The sequence below is a fragment of the Mustelus asterias genome, unplaced genomic scaffold (genome assembly GCF_964213995.1).
Source record: "Mustelus asterias unplaced genomic scaffold, sMusAst1.hap1.1 HAP1_SCAFFOLD_100, whole genome shotgun sequence".
Lineage (NCBI taxonomy): Eukaryota > Metazoa > Chordata > Chondrichthyes > Carcharhiniformes > Triakidae > Mustelus > Mustelus asterias.
In genome coordinates, this window is record NW_027590147.1 from 808,239 (window position 1) to 827,543 (window position 19,305).

Sequence of the window (19,305 nt, forward strand, 5' to 3'; positions counted from 1 at the left end):
TGTTGAGGATGATTGTGAAGGAGATGTTGTTGACTGTCCTTAATTTTGCTGTCTATGGATTAGGAAGTTCAGGATCCAATTGCAGAGGCAGGAGCCAAACAGCAGGACACGGATTTTGGACATGAGTTTCGTAAGACTAATGGTGTTGCAGGCTGAGCTGTCGTCGATAAACACGAGTCTGTGTTCGAGAGTTCACTGTCGGGCCAGGGAGATGGCGTCTGTAGACGTGTTGTGGAGGTAGCTGAACTGCAGTGGATCCAGGCAATCTGGGAAGCCGGAAATGATTCATGCCATGACTAACCTTTTGATGCATTTCATAATATTGGATATCAGAGTCACCGGACGATAGTCATTAAGGCAGCCTGATTGGCTTTTCCTTTGGTACTGGCCTTTGTTTCAGTTTTTACCTGGTGCATAGATTCGCAGCCTTCCTGCCGAGAGAGACTCATGGAGCTGCACCGGTCCAGTAGACCAAAGTGGGGCAGCAGCAATTGCACTGAGTATTATGGACGATAGCTATTCGCTGAAACCTGAAGCATTCTCCCACTGTTGAATGCAAACCCTGGTACTTGTGTTCTGTGCCAATCGAGTGTGAGATTACTATTTGTGCCTGTGTTGTGCTCACGGTGACCACAATGCTGTGGTCTCCTCTCCAGGGCACAGTTCTGTGAAAATATAACCGAGATTCCGTGCTGTCAAGGCATCACGGTCTCCCTCTGCCAACTGTTAGTATTGTCCAGAGGAAAGGGTGAAACAAGCACTGTTTGTTACCAGCTCTGTTGCAGGGGTTGTCAGTAAGCTGTCTGAGAGACGACAGATTAACACCTACAGGACTCGTCTGGATTTTCTGACAGGGTTTACTCCCTCATCCTTCTTACCCTCCAAACCCCCCACAAGGTAGAGGGGCTATTTACTTGTAGCTGAGTGAGGGTCAATGTTGTGCACTCCCCGGAAAGCTCTCTCCCAAATGTATACAATTGTGTTCCTCCCATGGACGAGGATTGTGGCACAGTGGTTAGCACTGCTGACTCACAGCGCCAGGGACCTGGGTTCAGTTCCAGGCTTGGATCACTGTCTGTGTGGAGTTTGGACCTTCTCCCCGTGTCTGCATGGGTTTCCTCCAGGTGCTCCTCTTTCCTCTCACACTGCAAAAGACGTGCTGGTTTTTAAAAAAAAGGTTTAAGTGATGTTAGTGGGTACATTCTTTTTTATTTCAACCCATCCTCAGTCCAAATGGTAATTTCTTCCCCTGAATCGTGTCTAATTTTCTTTATTTTCCTTCCTGACAGCGAACATAATCACAATTGTGACACTGATGAGCAGAAACTGTGGTCTGTCCAAATGTGTCACCCGTTACCTGGTGGCCATGTCAGTGGGGGATCTGCTAGTCGTTATCCTCGACCTGATATTGAGACACATTCCCATTATTTATCGGGAACAGTTTTATTTCCTGTTCTCGGTCCCCGTGTGTAACATCCACGCTGTTCTGCTTTATGCAGCCACTGACTGTTCTGTCTGGTTCACCGTCACTTTCACATTTGATCGACTTGTGGCCATTTGCTGCCCCAAGCTGAAAAGTAAATATTGCAGTGACAAATCGGCGGCTGTGGTTCTGGGAACCGTGACGGCGCTGAGCTGTTTAAAGAACATTTTCTGGTATTTTATATTATTAACTGGATATCGGCTGAGGAACGACCCCTGGTTTTGTGATGTCACAGGGGGTTTTGTGGAATCTCGGGTCTGGGTAACAATCGAGTTCCTCCACCACATTCTAACCCCGACTGTCCCATTCGTCCTGATTCTGCTGCTCAACGCTTTCACCGTCAGATACATTTTAATGAGCAGCAGAGCCCGCAAGAGACTCCGGGCTCACAGCAGTGGAGAGAATCCCAGAGACCCAGAGATGGAGAGTCGAAGGAAATCCATCATTTTACTGTTTGTTATCTCAGCCAATTTCATCCTGTTATGGTCAACATTAATGGTTTTTTCAATATGGACACGGATGTATGATTTGGGCCATCGGTCGGTATGGTTAGGTTACTCTGTTATGGAATTTGGTTTCATGCTGCAACTCACAAGTTGCTGTACAAACACTGCCATTTATGCTGTGACACAGACTCATTTCAGACAGCAGCTGAAAAATCTGCTGAAAGCTCCCCTTACTGCAATTCTTCCATTCATTAGACCCTGAGAGGAAACTACAACTACAAGACCCCTGACTCTTCCTATTGGACTTTCAAACTATAAATAACGAACAGCTTCACAGAGACAGAAAGAGTGACAGAGAGAGAGGGGGCAGTGAGAGCAACAGTGAGAGTGATAGAGAGACAGGGAACGGCATAAATACATGGAGCATGACAGATTTTGAAAGAGTTTCTAACAGGTACAGGGATAGAGACAGAGGGAGACAGAGGGAGACAGAGGGAGACAGAGGGAGACTCTCACAGAGCGAGAGAGACACGGATAGAGAGTGGGGGAAATGGCAAGGGAGATATACAGGGAATGAGAAAGGATGACAGAAGAAGACAGATTGGGGGATGTAATGGGAGAGGGAGAGGGAGACTAAGGGGAAAAGGGAGACAAAAAACTGAGGCAGAGGGAAATAGCCAGAGACAAAGAGAAACAGAGATACAGAGACAGAGAGCAGGAGCGAATGGGAAAGAGTGAAACTGAAAGAGTACAATGGACACAACAAGAGCAAAAGACAGAGCGAGGTAGAGAGAGAGAGAGAGAGAAATAAGTAAAAGGGGGACAGAGACGGAGCGGGAGAAGGAGAGTGAGGCTGAGAGGGGGCAGCAGAGACAGAGGAAGAGGGTAGATAAAGGGAGACTGGGGGAGAGGGGAGAGACAGAAAGAGACAGAGAGAGAAACATCGAGAGAGACAGAGGCACAGAGAGACACAGAGAAAGAGTAACAGAGAGAGACACACACAGAAACACAGGAAGAGGCAGAGAGACATATTTAATAACTTTAACGATAACAATCAGGTGGAGTTATTGGAATGTGAGCTCCCTGATTGGGGCAGTTAATACTGTCCAATCCGGGAGCCCTGCAGATGTATATAAGACGGTGTGTCGAGTTTACCGGAACTCAGGGAGTGTACACTCAGGGTCTGGATGCGATGGACTGGTGGTTTTATTGCTAGACTATTAATACAGAAACTCAGCTAATGTTCTGTGCACCTGGGTTCCAATCCCGTCACGGCAGATGGTGGAATTTGAATAAATATATCTGGAATTCAGAATCTGCTGGTGACCATAAAAGCATTGTCGATTTTCGGGAAAACCCATCTGGTTCACCAATGTCCCAGGGAAGGAAATCTGTTGTCCTTACGTGGTCAGGCTTCAAGGTGACTCCAGGGCCACAGCAATGTGGTTGACACTTAATTGCCCTCTGAACAAGGGCAACTAGGAGGCCGAGTCGCGAAGGCAGATGCCTTGAGTTGGCTACGTTTAACAGACACTTGTCGTACCCCCAATGGAAGAGACGGTAATCATGAACTTTTTCAAAACTCTCCCAGTGGCTGCCAATAATATTTGGCTGCGGAGGCAAAATTACCCAGTCCTGAATGAATTGAAGCAGCTTGTGCTGATGGGGGAATCCAAAAGGCCGTTACAGCCTGAATTGTACCCATATTGGAGTGGCAGACAGCAGCTGACTGTGGAAGATGACACACGCCTATGGGGTTCAAGCGTGTCACCCTGAGCCAGGTTCACCCTCCCATCCTGGCTCAACTTTACCATTGCCACTCAGGAGTGACAAACTGAAGATCCTCCAAATTGTCATGACTGGTGGTCAGGTACGGATACTTGCTCGTGGGTCAGTGTTGGCAATATCAACAAGGGCAGAACTATCACCAGTCACTACTCTCACACTTGGGAATGACGGGGACGCCCATAGAGGTGGCTGCACATGGACAGTGCCAGACTGTTCATGGGGTCTATGTTCCTGATAATGGTAGATGCTGATTCAAAATGGATGGCCGTAAACATGGTGAGTTAATCAAAGTAAGAAGTTTAACAACACCAGGTTAAAGTCCAACAGGTTCATTTGGTAGCAAAAGCCACACAAGCTTTCGGAGCTCTAAGCCCCTTCTTCAGGTGAGTGGGAATTCTGTTCACAAACAGAGCTTATAAAGACACAGACTCAATTTACATGAATAATGGTTGGAACGCGAATACTTACAACTAATCAATTGATTAGTTGTAAGTATTCACATTCTAACCATTATTCATGTAAATTGAGTCTGTGTCTTTATAAGCTCTGTTTGTGAACAGAATTCCCACTCACCTGAAGAAGGGGCTTAGAGCTCCGAAAGCTTGTGTGGCTTTTGCTACCAAATGAACCTGTTGGACTTTAACCTGGTGTTGTTAAACTTCTTACTGTGTTTACCCCAGTCCAACGCCGGCATCTCCACATCATGAGTTAATCAAACACAAGGACAAGAGTGGAGAAACTTCACGCCTCTTTCTTGACATCCGGGATCCCGCAGGTGTTGGTTTCTGAAAATGGACCACCCTTCATCAGCCAGGAATTTGTGCATGAGATGAAGGTGAACAGAATTTGACACGTTAGGACAGTGCCATATTACCCATCATCCAACGGCCTCATGGAAAGAGCGGCCCAAACAGTGAAAGCACATTCAAAAAACCATCCCACAGCCTCCTTGGACACCAAACCATCCAAATTCATCTTCAATTACAGGACGACAACCCCCCACTTCCCCCCCTCCGCCGACCCTCTTCAACAACTGGAATAGCCCCAGCAGAGTTGCTCATGGGAAGATCACTCTGCCCAAGGTTAAGTCTGATCTTCCGAGGGCGGGAGCTGACAGCCAGTGCCGTTCCCAACAACGGGGAGAGGCACTTAAAGGCAGTTGATAGGTTATTAGTAAAGAATCATGGCAATGGATCCACGTGGTTATGAGGCACCGGTCGAGTCAGGAACAGGACCAGTTTCCTCTCAAGTCCGCTTGGGAGATACCATCCTATGGGAATACTTCAATCATCTACAAGCCATGAAGCCCCAAGCCGTGCCTGAAAAATCAATTCCCAGCACACTGGGAACTTTGGAAAGAATTCCAGGCACTCCGGCTCCTGTTCTCCATCTCCGCCAGTGGGAACCTCGGAGTCGGAAACGGACACAGGGCTTTGCCCTCTCGACCACACTTTAATCGGGTGACAGGGAACTCGGGCCACAACGCTCATGGTGGAAGAGGCGAGCTCCAGTCTGCTGAACCCCACTCACTTCCGAGGCTGAGCAGGCGGAACCGAACCCAGCATTGAAACTCCAAAAAAGGCTTCCAAGGCGGTCAGCCCTCGGCGATTACTCAGACCTAGAGGAGGAGGAGGGGAAGGGGTGCAGTGACTTCAAACAGGTTCATGAGTTGGACAAGAGCAAATATAAACTACCGAACTGAGGCCTGTGAAATATGCCCACTCAGGGAGCTCCACAGAGTGCAAGCTGCAGAGAGTGAAGCACTGAGAGTTGGGGTAAGTGTGGGAGTTTAGGGAAGTGGGTGGAGAGGTATTGCTGTGTCTTGTGTCCCTTACTGCCCGGTCCCTTACGACCAGGTCCAGTGCGGGCAGGTGTCACCCAGACATTACAGTTCAGAAAGTGACGTGAGCAGATGTGTTTATTGAGACTTTCAGATGGCTTTCGACAAGTTCTCACATAACAGACTGCCATGTAAAGTGAAAGCGCATGGATTGCAGGCAATGTTTTGAGATGGATAGAAAGCTAGTAAGCAGATAGAAAGCACAGAGTTGGCAATAAATGGGCCTTTTTTCTGATTAGCAGTCAGTGTCTCGTGGGGTTCTGCAGGAATCTGTGCACGGAACCCAACTGTTCACATTATTAATTAATTATTCTGAAAATGGAACGAAATGTATCATCTCCAAATTTGCAGATGATAAAACGTGGGTGAGGGTGAACTATGGGAAGCATGCAGACATGCTTCAGTGTGATTTGAACAGGCTCAATGTGTGGGCATGTGCAAAGCAGTTGCAGTAAAATGTGGGTAAATGTGAGGTTATCCACTTGAGCAGCAATGACAGGAAGACAGATTATTATTTGAATGGATGTAAATTGAGAGAGGTGGATACTCAGCGAGACCTTGGTGTCCGTATGCATCAGTAACTGAAAGTAAGCGTGCATGTACAACAGGCAGTAACGAAGACCAATGTTATGCTGGCCTTCATAGGGAGAAGATTTGAGTACAGGAATAGAGATGTGTTACTGCATTTGTGCAGAGCATTGCTGAGGCCACACTTCGAGTATTGTGTGCAGTTTTGGTGTCCTTATCTGAGGAAGGATCTCCTTGCTATAGAGGGAGTGCAGCGAATGTTTACCAGGCTGATTCCTGAGATGGCAATCTGTGATATGCAGAGAGACTAAGTCGGTTAGTGTTTTATTCATTGTAGTTTATTAGGGTGAAACTTATAATATTGGAACAGGTTTAGACAGGGTAGATTCAGAAAGAATGTTCCCGATGCTCAGGAAGTTGAGGACTAGGGGACATAGTTTGAGGATAAGCATCAACCTTTTAGAACAGAGGTGAGGAGAAATTTCTCCACCCAGATAATCTTTGGACTTCACGACCACAGAAAGTAGTTGAGGCCAAAACCTTTCGTGATTTCAGGAAGAAATTATATATCGCTCTTGGGGCTAAAGTGATCACGGGATATGGGAGGAAGGGATGATCAGGATATTGAAGTTGATGATCAGCTATGATCAAACTGAATGGCGGAGCAGGCTCGAAGGGCTGGATGGCCTACTCCTGCTTTTACCATATTTCAATGTTTCTATGATTGTGAAGCTGAGGTGAGTCGGTACACCGTGTGAATCTGTACATGGTCTGAGTCCGAACCTTGTGTGAATCTGAACAGCGTCTCTGTCTGAACCTGGGTGGGTCTGAACCTGGTGCGGGCCTGAACCTGGTGCAGGCCTGAACCTGGTGCGAGCCTGAACCTGGTGCGGGCCTGAACCTGGTGCGGGCCTGAACCTGGTGCGGGGCCTCTCGACATGATTGCCAGTATGCCACTTGCCTTCCTAACTGCCGATTGAACCTGCAGGTTAACCTTTAGAGAATCTTGAACGAGGACTCCCAAATTCCTTTGTGCATCTGATTTTCTAAGCATTTCCCGATTTAGAAAATAGTCTATGCCTCCAATCCTCCTTCCAAAGTGCATAACCTCACACGTTTCCTCATTGTATTCCATCTGCCCCCTCTTTGCCCACTCTCCTAACCTGTCCAAGTCCTTCTGCAGCCCTCCTCCCCCTCCGCCCCCCCCCCACTTCCTCAATACTCCCTGTCCCTCTACATATCATCGTATCATCACCAAACTTAGCAACAGTGCCTTCATTTCGTTTTTCCAAATTATTAATGTGTGTCGTGAAAAGTTGTGTTCCCAGCACCGATCCCCGAGGCACATCATTAGGTCACTGGTTGCCATCCTGAAAAAAGATCCCTTCATCCCCACTCTCTGCCTTCTGCCAGTCAGCCAATCCTCTATCCATGCCAGGATCTTACCTTCAACACCATTGGCACTTAACGTACATAACAGTCTTCTATGCTGTGCCTTATCAATGGCCTTCTGGAAATCGAAATAAATCAGATCCACGAGTTCTCCCTAACTAACTTCCTTGTTACCTCCTCAAATAACTCTAACAGTTTTGTCAGACATGAGCTCCCCTTGACAAAGCCGTGCTGACTCAGTCCTATTTTATCATGCACTTCTGCGATCTCATCTTTAATAATGGACTCTAAAATCTTGCCAATGACAGAAGTCAGGCTAACTGGCCTATAATTTCCCGTCTGCTGCCTCCCTCCCTTCTTAAACAGCAGTGTTATATTAGCTACATTCCGGTCCTCTGGTACCGTCCCTGCCTCCAGTGATTCCTGAAAGATCACCACCAATGCCTCCACAATTTCCTCAGCTGTCTCTTTTAGAACCCCGGGGTGTAGACCATCCGGTCCAGGTGATTTATCCACCTTCAGACCTTTCAGTTTCCCCAGAACCTTCTCCTTAGTGATGGCCACTGCACTCACCTGTGCCCACTGACTCTCCTGGAGCTCCGGCATCCCACTGGTGTCTTCCACCGTGAAGATTGATGCAAACTATTCAGTTCCTCTGCCATTTCTTTGTTTCCTATTATTCCTTCTCCAGCCTCATTTTCCAGTGGTCCAATGGTTATTTTTGCCTCTCTCTTAACTTTTATGTATTGGAAAACCTCCTCGTATCTTCTTTCATAATACGAGCCAGCTTACATTCATATTTCATCTTCTCCCCCCATATTGTTTTTTTTAGTTCTCCTCTGCTCGCTTTTAAAGGCTTCCCAATCCTCTGCCTTCCCACTAATCCTTGCCACTATGTATGCTTTCCGTTTTGTGTTTATGCTGTCCTTGACTTCCCTCGTCAGCCATGGATGCCTCGTCCTCCCTGTGGCATGTTTCCTCCTCCTTGGGATGAATTTCTGTTGTGCCTCCCAAATAACTCTCAAGAACTCCTGTCATTGCTGTTCCACTGTCTTCCCTGCTAAACTCCCTTTCCAATCAACTCTGGCCAGCTCCTCCTTCATGTCCTTGTAGTTACCTTTATTTAATTCTAATACCGTTACATCTGATTCTAGGTTCTTCCTATCAAACTGAGGGTACATTCTATCATTTGTGATCACTGCTCCCTCAGGGTTCCTTCACCTTAAATTCCCTAATCAACTCTGCCTCATTACACATCACCAAATCCAGAATTGCCTGTTTCCTAGTAGGCTCTGTCACAAGCTGCTCCAAAAACTATCTCTTAGACATTCCATAAATTCATTTTCTTGGGATCCACGACCAACCTGATTTTCCCAGTCCACCTACATGTTGAAGTCCCCCATGATTATTGTAATGTTGCCTTTTCTATCTCCTGATTTATTTTCTGCCGCTCATTCTCTCAATGTCCTCATCACTACCCTCAGACTGTACCTTGCCCTTTACCTCCACCAATCGTACCCGATGTTTACATTTGAAGGCCAGTTTCCGAAGTTCAAAGTCTTTCTATTATTCCCTTTCCCTTGCCTCCTTTTTCCCTTTTGTCTGTAATTCAGATTGATTTAATTATTTTGCTTGCTGTTCCTCCCTTTCCTTTTCCCTGTAATTCAAATAGTATTAATTCTGTTTTTATTAGCTACTTTTTAGCTACTCTCCCATCAGCACTATCCTGTAACTTCAACACACACCCTCACCTCAACACACTCCCGCTCACCACAATACTCCCCTTCACCTCACTACACAATCTCTGTCACACAGACATGACACCGGGCGGCATGGTAACACAGTGGTTAGCACTGCTGCTTCGCAGCTCCATGGACCTAGGTTCGATTCCCGGCTTGGGTCACAGTCTGTGTGGAGTTTGCAAATTCTCCTTGTGTCTGCGTGGGTTTCCTCCGTGGTATTCCGGTTTCCTCCCACAGTCCAAAGATATGCCGGTTAGGTTGATTGGCCATGATAAAAATTGCCCCTTAGTATCCTGAAATGCGTAGGTTTGAGGGATTAGTGGGTAAATATGTGGGGGTAGGGCCTGGGTGGGATTGTGGTCGGTGCAGACTCAATGGGCAGAATAGCCTATTTCTGTCCTGTAGGGTTTCTTTCCATGATTTCTATTTTTTAATATTCAGTCAGTTTCATTTGTAACTGAATTCTCGTCATTTCCAACGATTCTGACTGTGCTTCTGACAATTCCAAATGCTGTGCTATCGCTACAATTATCTCTCCTTTCCGTACTCTGTCAGGCAATGTCAACTGCAATGTGTTTCCCAATTCCAAAAGCTTTACTTTAGTCACTTTCTGTAAGGTAACTTGCGCGACTTCCTCGAAAACACGCTTCCTGGTTTAGGAAGCCAGTAGCCTTACGCATCAGGTCACTGGGACTATGGGTGAGCTACTGCTGCAGTTTTAAAAAGCTGTATATCTCTATTCACATAGACAGTGACTAACCCCAGAATCGAAACCAGGTCCCTGGTATTGCGAGCCAGCAGAACTAACCACTGTGCCGCCCTCTCCCACGAAGATTTTATCAGATTCCATGAGCTGCAGATTTTGTTTTTTTCTTTGCATTGCAGACTTTGGGATTGGTTCACATGGGGCTTCGCTTGAGAACCTGAGCACAAACTGTGAGGAATCTGTCAGCACAACACACTCGCTCGAAAATAAAGATATGATCAACAGGGTTGGCTACGTAACTTGACATTCATTTTATCTCCGTTCAACTCTTCAGCTGGTCCCATGATTATGGGCTCAGTGAGCTGCCTGGATGTTTCTTTTTGTTCATGTGGGTGTCGCTGGCTAGATCAGCATGCACTGCCAATCAGTATTTAGCCTTGAGAAAGTAGTGGTGAGCTGCCTTCTTGAAACGTTGCAATCCATTTGTACAGGTACACTTACAGTGCTGTTAGGGAGGGAATGCCACGAATTTGTCCCAATGACAGTGAAGGAACGGCGATATATTTCCAAATCAGAATGCTGAGGGACTTGAGGGTGGTGTTGGCTGTGTGGCGTTGGAGGGGGGCGGGGGGGGGGGGCGGGGGAGCTGCCCGGTGGAAGTAGTCTTGGGTTTGGAAGATGCTGTCTGAGGTGCCTTTGGTGGATTCCTGCATCATGCAGACAAGTGGAGAATATTCTATCGCACTCCTGACTTGTGCCACGTCGATCGTGCACTGTTTTTTGGAAGTCAGGAGGTGAGTTACTCCCGCAGGATTCCCATCCTCTGCCCTGCTCTTTTAGCCACTGATTAAACTGATAACATGTGTGCTGAGTCAAAATAGGTGTGTCTTCTTTCGTGCTCAGTTTGTCGTGCATTTTCAGCAATTTTGTCTTTTCCTGAATGTATTTTGAGGCTCAGGTAAGAGCCAATGGCATATGATTGTAAGATACTATATTCAGGCAATATTCAATAGTGGATTCACTGGCTTGAGGGGGACGGTTTCGAGTCATGTTGTTGGCGCTGGATTGATAACGCAGAGAAGCAGGCTGAAGCTTTGGGAACCAGGGTTCGAAATCCAACACAGCAGGTTAACTCATTTCAAGGCAAAGCAGAATTACTGTAAGTCAGCAGAGAAAAATTTAATTTTGCAACATTTCCTCACTAAAACGAATATGTTTTGACCATGTTTCTGCCGTTTTTGAAGCCTCGGACCGATGTGTAAACATTGCTGCATGCTGCTTTGCCGTGGGTTAGTGGCGCAATGGATAACGCGTCTGACTACAGATCCGAAGATTCCAGGTTCGACTCCTGGCTAGCTCGGTGTGATAATTTAACAATAGTTAAACATGTGGCAAATAGTGACCATAACTCTGTTAACTTTAGGATAGTAATGGACAAGGATGAGTGCTGCCCTACGGGCAGGGTGCTAAATTGGGGGAAGGCTAACTATAGCCGGATTAGGCAGGAATTGGTGAACGTTGGTTGGGAGAGGATGTTCGAGGGTAAGTCCACGTCTGGCATGTGGGAGTCTTCGAAGGAACAATTGACAAGGTTGCAGGATAGGCATGTGCCTGTGAAAAGGTAGGATTCGAGAGCCGTGATATTGAGGATCTGATTAAAATGAAAAGGGAGGCGTACGTTAAGTCCAGGAAGCTGAAAACAGATGGAGCTCTGGAGGAATATAGAGAGAGTAGGAAAAGACTCAAACGGGGAGTTAGAAGGGCAAAAAGAGGTCACAAGGTGTTCTTGGCAGGCAGGATGAAGGAGAATCCTAAGGCATTCTATTCATACCTTAGGAACAAAAGAGTTGTCAGGGAGAAAATCGGACCTCTCAGGGACAAAGAAGGGGAATTATGCTTAGAGCCCAAGGGAATAGGGGAGATCCTAAATGAATACTTTGCATCGGTATTCACGAAGGAGAGGGACGTGTTAACCGGGAGTGTCTCGGAGGGAGGTATTGACCCGTTAGAGAAACTCTCTATTACAAGGGAGGAAGTGTTAGGTTTTTTAGGGAACATCAAAACTGACAAAGCCCCAGGGCCTGATGGCATCTATCCTAGACTGCTCAGGGAGACGAGAGATGAAATTGCTGGGCCTCTGACGGAAATCTTTGTCGCTTCTTTGGACACAGGTGAGGTCCCTGAGGATTGGAGAATAGCGAATGTGGTCCCGTTGTTTAAGAAATCTTAGAAACCCTACAGTACAGAAAGAGGCCATTCGGCCCATCGAGTCTACACCGACCACAATCCCACCCAGGCCCTACCCCCATATCCCTACATATTTTACCCACTAATCCCTCCAATCTACACATCCCAGGACACTAAGGGCAATTTTAGCATGGCCAATCAACCTAACCCGCACATCTTTGGACTGTGGGAGGAAACCGGAGCACCCGGAGGAAACCCACACAGACACGGGGAGAATGTGCAAACTCCACACAGACAGTGACCCAATCCGGGTCACTGGGTGGCACAGTAGCACAGTGGTTAGCACTGCTGCTTCACAGCTCCAGGGTCCCGGGTTCGATTCCCGGCTCGGGTCACTGTCTGTGTGGAGTTTGCACATTCTCCTCGTGTCTGCGTGGGTTTCCTCTGTGTGCTCCGGTTTCCTCCCAAAGTCCAAAGATGTGCGGGTTAGGTTGATTGGCCAGGTTAAAAAAAATTGCCCCTTAGAGTCCTGGGATTTGTAGGTTAGAGGGATTAGCGGGTAAAATATGTGGGGGTGGGGCCTGGGTGGGATTGTGGTCGGTGCAGACTCGATGGGCCGAATGGCCTCCTTCTGCACTGTAGGGTTTCTATGAAGAAGGGTAGCAGGGATAACCCGAGAAATTATAGGCCGGTGAGCTTGACGTCTGTGATAGGGAAGTTGTTGGAGAGGATTCTTAGAGATAGGATGTACGTGCATTTAGAACGGAACAATCTCATGAGTGACAGACAGCATGGTTTTGTAAGAGGGAGGTTGTGCCTTACAAATTTGGTAGAGTTTTTTGAGGAAGTGACAAAAACGGTTGACGAAGGAAGGGTCGTGGATGTCGTCTATATGGATTTCAGTAAGGCATTTGACAAAGTCCCACATGGCAGCTTGGTTAAGAAGGTTAAGGCTCGTGGGATACAAGGAGAAGTGGCGAGATGGGTGGAGAACTGGCTTGGCCATAGGAGACAGAGGGTAGCGGTCGAAGGGTCTTTTTTCGGCTGGAGGTCTGTGACCAGTGGTGTTCCGCAGGGCTCTGTACTGGGACCTCTGCTATTTGTGATATATATATAAATGATTTGGAAGAAGGTGTAACTGGTGTTATCAGCAAGTTTGCGGATGACACGAAGATGGCTGGACTTGCGGATAGCGATGCGCATTGTCGGGCAAGTCCCTTCTGGGATGCGGCTTATTTTAACACTTAGGTGTCCAAGATTGGCAAATGCATTTCTTGCCAACTAATCCTGGCTATTTCTGAGTAGATATGTTTTGGGTGGCACATTGGTTAGCACTGCTGCCTCAAAACGCCAGTGTCCGAGGTTCAAATCTGGCATCGGGTCACTGTGTGTGGAGCTTGCACATTTTCCCCGTATCTGCATGGGTTTCCTCCGGGTGTTCCGGTTTCCTCCCATTGTCCAAAGATGTGCGGCTAATGTTGATTGGCCGTGTTATATTGTCCCTAATGTCAGTGGGATTAGCAGGGTGAATGCATGGAGTTACAGGAGTGGGGCCTGTATGGGATTGTGGTCCGTACAGACTTGATGGGCCGAATTGGCCTCGTTCTGTACTGCAGGGAATCTATGATTCTAATGGAACCTTCTAACATTCTGACCGGATGAAACAGGGTAGATTCAGAAAGAATGTTCTCGTTAGTGGGAGTCCAGAACTAGGGATTATAGTTTGAGGATAACGGCTGAGATGATGAGACTTCCTTCAGCCAGAGAGTGGTGAATCTGCAGAGTTCACTCCCATAGAAAGTAGTTGAGGCCAAACATTATGATTTGAAGAGAAGTTTAATATAGCTCTTGGGGCTAAATGGCGGATCAGGGTATTGAATTTAATTATCAGGCATGACAACAATGAGTGGTAGATGATGTTCCAATGACTTACTCCTGCCTTCGATGTTTTGATGTAACAGGGATAAGAAGAAACAGTAGGGTTAGTCTCGGATTTCAACTCGGGATCTCGGTGGTTAAGGCATACCAAAATGCGATTCATACCCCGACACCAAGGAGCCTATAAGCAGCCACTGATTTAAAGAAAAGATGCTCTCTTGGCCATTCAAAGCCGATCAGATAACTGCAGCGAAGGCGGAAGATGCTGCAGAAACTTAGGAGTTCAGGCAGAATTTGTGGACAGGGAAACAAAGCTCATCTTTTCCGTCCATGGCCTTTCATTACAACAGGAAAAGGTGAAAAATGTGGGAATTTGAAACGAGTGAAACTCAGGAGGGAGGAAATGTAACAACATGAATAGTCTGGAAGTCAGGAGAAATGAAATGATTTGATTTGGTTTTATTTATTATTGTCACATGTATTAGTATACAGTGAAAAGCATTTTTTCTTGCGCGCTATACAGGCAAAGCGTACCGTTCATAGAGAAGGAAACGGGAGAGTGCAGAATGTGGTGTTACAGTCATTGTCAGGGTGGAGAGAAAGATCAACTTAATGCAAGATAATGTCCATTCAAAAGTATGATGGCAGCAGGGAACAAGCTGTTCCTGAGTGGGCTCGTACGTGACCTCAGACTTCTGTATCTTTCTCTCGAAGAAGGTGGAAGAGAGAATGTCCGGGGTGCGCGGGGTCCTTAACAACCCTGGCTGCTTTGCCGAGGCAGCAGGAAGCGTCGACAGAATCAATGGATGGGAGGCTGTTTTGAGTGATGGATTGGGCTACATTCACGACCTTTTGTAGTTTATCGCGGTCTTGGGCAGAGCAGGAGCCATATCAATCTGTGATACAACTAGAAAGAGTGTTTTCTATGGTGCACCTGTAAACCTTGGTGACAGTCGTAGCTGACATGCCAAATTTCCGAAGTCTTCTGAGAAAGTAGAGGCGTTGATGGGCTTTCTTAACTATAGTGTCGGCATGGGAGGCCAGGACAGGTTGTTAGTGATCTGGACACCTAAAAACCTGAAGCTCTCGACCCTTCCTACTTCGTCCCCTTTGATGGAGACAGGGGCATGTTCTCCTCTACGCTTTCTGAAGTCAATGACAATCTCAGTTTTGTTGACATTGAGGGAGAGATGACAGAAATGAGAAATGAGAAAATACTTTGCGGTTCCCGGCCTCAGGGTGAGGTACGCACTAAATCAGAAAACGATTACACCACAGAATGAGGCCATGCTAAGGAATGGCAACATAATTCCAAGTCAGGATGGTGAGTGACTTGGAGGAGAACTTGCAGGTGGTGATATTCCCATGTGTCTACTACCCTTGTCCTTTTGGATGGAAGTGGTCGTGGGTTTCGGAGGTGCTGTCTAAGGACGTTGGTGAATTGCTGCTGTGTATCGTTTAGATAAACATCGCTGCTCCTGAGCGGCGGTTGTGTTGGGATTGAATGCTTGTGGATGTGGTGCCAATCGAGGGGGCTGCTTTGTCCTGGATGATGTCAATCTTCTTGAGTGTTGTTGGAGCTGCACCCATCCAGGCGAGGTGGGAATATTCCATCACGCTCCTGACTTGTGCCTTGTCGATGGTGGACAGGCTCTGGGGAGTCAGGCGGTGAGTTATTCGCCGCAGTATTCCTGGCCTCTGACGTGCTCTTGTAGCCACTGTGTTTATGTGCCGAGTCCAATTGAGTATCTGGTCAATGTTAACCGTATGGATGTTAACAGTGGGGGATTCAGTGATGGAAAAACTGTTGACTGTCAAGAGGCGATGGTTAGATTTTCTCGTGTTGATCACCAACATTGTCTGGCATTTGTGTGGCGCGAATGTTACTTGCCACCTGTCAGCCCAAAGTCTAATATAATGCCGCACACTGCGGACTTTCAAAATCTGAAATAAAAACAGAAAATACTGGGTTATGTCAGCATTTCTGGAAGTATCTGTGGAGCGAGATTCAGAACGAACGCTTCCCGCCCAGCTGTCACGTGGCAGGCGCAGACATGATGGATGTCCGCGCCTGCCATGTGGGTGTCCCAGTGGGCTCTATCCGTGCTGTAAAACTCTGTGCCTTTATGACTCTTTTTCGGAGCCAGTCAGCAGAAAGCTATCCCGCCGTTTGCACCTGAAACAAATCAAAATATCTCCTTTCGAACACAATATTTTGGTCAAAACGAAACAAATGAGGGGCTCGTCCGGGATTTGAACCCGGGACCTCTCGCATACTAATGGGGCGAGATATCCTAAGCGAGAATCATACCCCTAGACCAACGAGCCTGCACGTTAGTACTAACCAAAATAAAATTTGTTTAACTTTCTACAAAGCAGTTCTGACACCTCGAGTGAAAGCCGAAATTGATTAAATAACTCACCGCATCAACATTTGTGGACTTTAAGCACCAGCAAAATATCCGTCCAATATTGTTACCTCGACTGTTTGCAACTGGGGGCTTTTGTTTATAAAGTACACATGTTACAGTCAATAATTTCAACCCAGCGACTTCAACATGTGACAACTCTGAGTCTGCCTTTGATATTTGATCACTTTTGAAAGATGTTGTCTGTCACACAGTTAAAAGATCTGGAACATTTAAAGTACGGATTGATGACATGGTTCATCTGGGAGATCTGCGGGTTTGTGTGAAAGGATCGGGGAGCGATTGAACTTGATGTGATAGTAATATGAGTAAAAACATGTCAAATTTCCCAACAGTGACAATCATTAACTTCAGTGAGGGAAAACACTCAGACGGGGCTGTATTGTAACGTTCACTATGAGTAAATATTCTCTGCTGTTTAACCCCATGTGTTGTCCTGACAATGAATCATTGACTATCGACCTGTGCCAGATTTTGTCTGAGGCCCGCTGGAGCCTCATGTACTGTGACTCTCAGTGCACAGTAATACTCGGCGCTGTCTGTCACCTTCTAATCTTCCATGGGCAAGTGAAAAGTGCGTTGTTTCAGGTTGAGATTCCCGCTGCAGTATAAAAAACCTGGAGCCGTTTCGGTAAATTAGCGGCTCTGAGCAGTCAATGAGGAGCTCGGTGTGTATACTGGCGATACCAGAACAGGTAATGTTGTACAGTTGAACTCGGTCCCGAGTAACTGCAGGGTATTGCTGAATCTTCACTCTTTGCTGCTTCAACTCCTGGTTCTGACTGGGACACTGAGTCACCGTTACTCATGTCTGAAAATAGACAACAGACACGCAGTTAGAAGGAGTAACAAAAATGGAATAATCGCCTCGAGATGGAAATGGGGAATGAATGTGGTGACTGGCAGATTTCACACTGAAGTTCAAAATGACAGACCTGTAATCAGGGCAATAACCAGAGTGAGACAAAGTTTCACCCCCATGATTCGAGTTTGAACACCAGAAACAGAGAGACTGATCACTGTCTGAATCAGATCTGCAATTGGAGATGTTGAAACAGTCAGGGGGATGTTATGAGGTCCAAGGTGACTCCATCTCTCCGCCCATCTTTACATCTTCAAACAGACGCTTCCTTTAGAAAGGGGTTGTGATCTTTCATAAGTGATCAGAGAGTGTTCTCCCGTGGACAGCACAGCCGCATATTGGAAACAGGTACACACACGGCAACCTGAAAAGACTGCCACTTATAGAGATCATAGAATCATAGAACCCCTACAGAACAGAAGGAGGCCATTCGGCCCAGCGAGTCTGTACCGACCACAATTCCACCGAGGCCCTATTCCCGTAACCGCACACATAATCTCCCTGACACTAGCGATCAATTTATCATGGCCAATCCCCCTAATCCGCACATCTTTGGTCTGTTGGAGGAAACCACAGCACCCGAGGAAGCCCAGCAGACATGGGGAGAACAGGTACACACACGGTCACGTGGAAAGACAAACACGAATAAGGATATATAACTATATAGATATATGCCCAGGCAGTGACATCAATTCTAGCGTCCTTCGTTAAAAATCCAGAATTATTCTGCAGATTTCTGACACCTATTAGTTTGCGTTGCTAACCATGATAATGCATGAATACCTCCACCTCCGTGTTCACTAGAAGCCTCGGATACTGCACAGAATCAACACAGAGACAAGTAAACTCAGTGATAGATTCCCAAACCGATCGACTCAAACATAGAGTCATAGAGTTTTACGGCATGGAAACAGGCCCTTCGGCCCAACTTGTCCATGCCGCCCTTTTTTTTAAACTCCTAAACTAATCCCAATTGCCCACATTTGGTCCATATCCCTCTATACCCATCGTGCCCATGTAACTATCTAAATGCTTTTTAAAAGATAAAATTGTACCCGCCACTACTACTCCCTCTGGCAGCTTGTTCCACGAGACACGCGGACAATCACTAAGAAAGATAACCAAGCAGATTAGCACAGCCATTGACACACAAAAGAGAAATGAACTCATTGACAACGTAAAAAGCGCGCTCGCTCCAGAGTAAACTTCCTGAACTGGAATTCCCTGGTGTGGTGTAAGTGCGGCAATATCGTGTTAGATATTCATTGCGATGGAACACGACATTTTAACAACAGGAGCAGCCAGAAATCTATTTCTCATCAATGCTGATCATTGATTGACGACTCGACGTGACCCTTTTGTAGAATAAGCAATAAGGGATGAATTTATTTTTACCGCCAAACATGTTCTGGATGTGTCCGTGTCCAGAATTTATTTACTAGTGTCAAACCAGGCTTACATTAATACTGCAAGTTACTGTAAAAATCCTCTCGTCGCCACATTCCGCCGCCTGTTCGTGTACACTAAGGAGGAATTTCAATTGGACCCGGGTCCCTCGCATTGTGAAACAGCAGTGCTAACCACTGTGCTACTGTGTTGCCCTGTGTGAAGTCCGTGTGAATAAGACAGATTCCGCATCCATTCTCGAGGTTCTCGGTTCGGATGTTCGGGACACAGGAGGACAACACAAGAAGACTGCTTCAGGTGTCGGTGATTTATTCTCGTCGGTTATATTCCACACCCTGTGGAAGGCTGTGGAGTAAATGTTATATTAGATATAATTCAAAAATAATGAGGAGATGCTTCATCAGATTTAAATTCGATTTGTAAAATCGATATGAAATCAATTGCATAAATAAATATGTTTACATTGAAAACTATATCGGGAAGCTAAATCCAATACTTCCTGCCATTGGGTAAGGGAAAGGTTGTTAAAGCAAATTCTACATGGATTCCGCAGAAACTCCTTCTTCAAATGGGGTTTTTTCAATGACTTAAAAGGGAGAAACATCAACTTCATGGAA

The 19,305-nt window shown here is 46.5% G+C and overlaps 1 protein-coding gene and 2 non-coding genes across 3 annotated transcripts in view; 1 reads left to right on the top strand and 2 right to left on the bottom strand.

Moving 5' to 3' along the window:
* LOC144484343 (uncharacterized) overlaps positions 1 to 19,305 on the bottom strand; it is a gene marked incomplete at its 5' end in the record, with an annotated part of 181,163 nt that overhangs the window by 134,989 nt on the left and 26,869 nt on the right. The window lies entirely within an intron of this gene.
* Positions 11,213 to 11,285, top strand: trnac-aca (transfer RNA cysteine (anticodon ACA)). Its single transcript has one exon. It is a non-coding gene; the product is annotated as a tRNA-Cys (tRNA).
* Positions 16,229 to 16,318, bottom strand: trnap-agg (transfer RNA proline (anticodon AGG)). Its single transcript is given in 2 exon segments — positions 16,229 to 16,264; positions 16,283 to 16,318. It is a non-coding gene; the product is annotated as a tRNA-Pro (tRNA).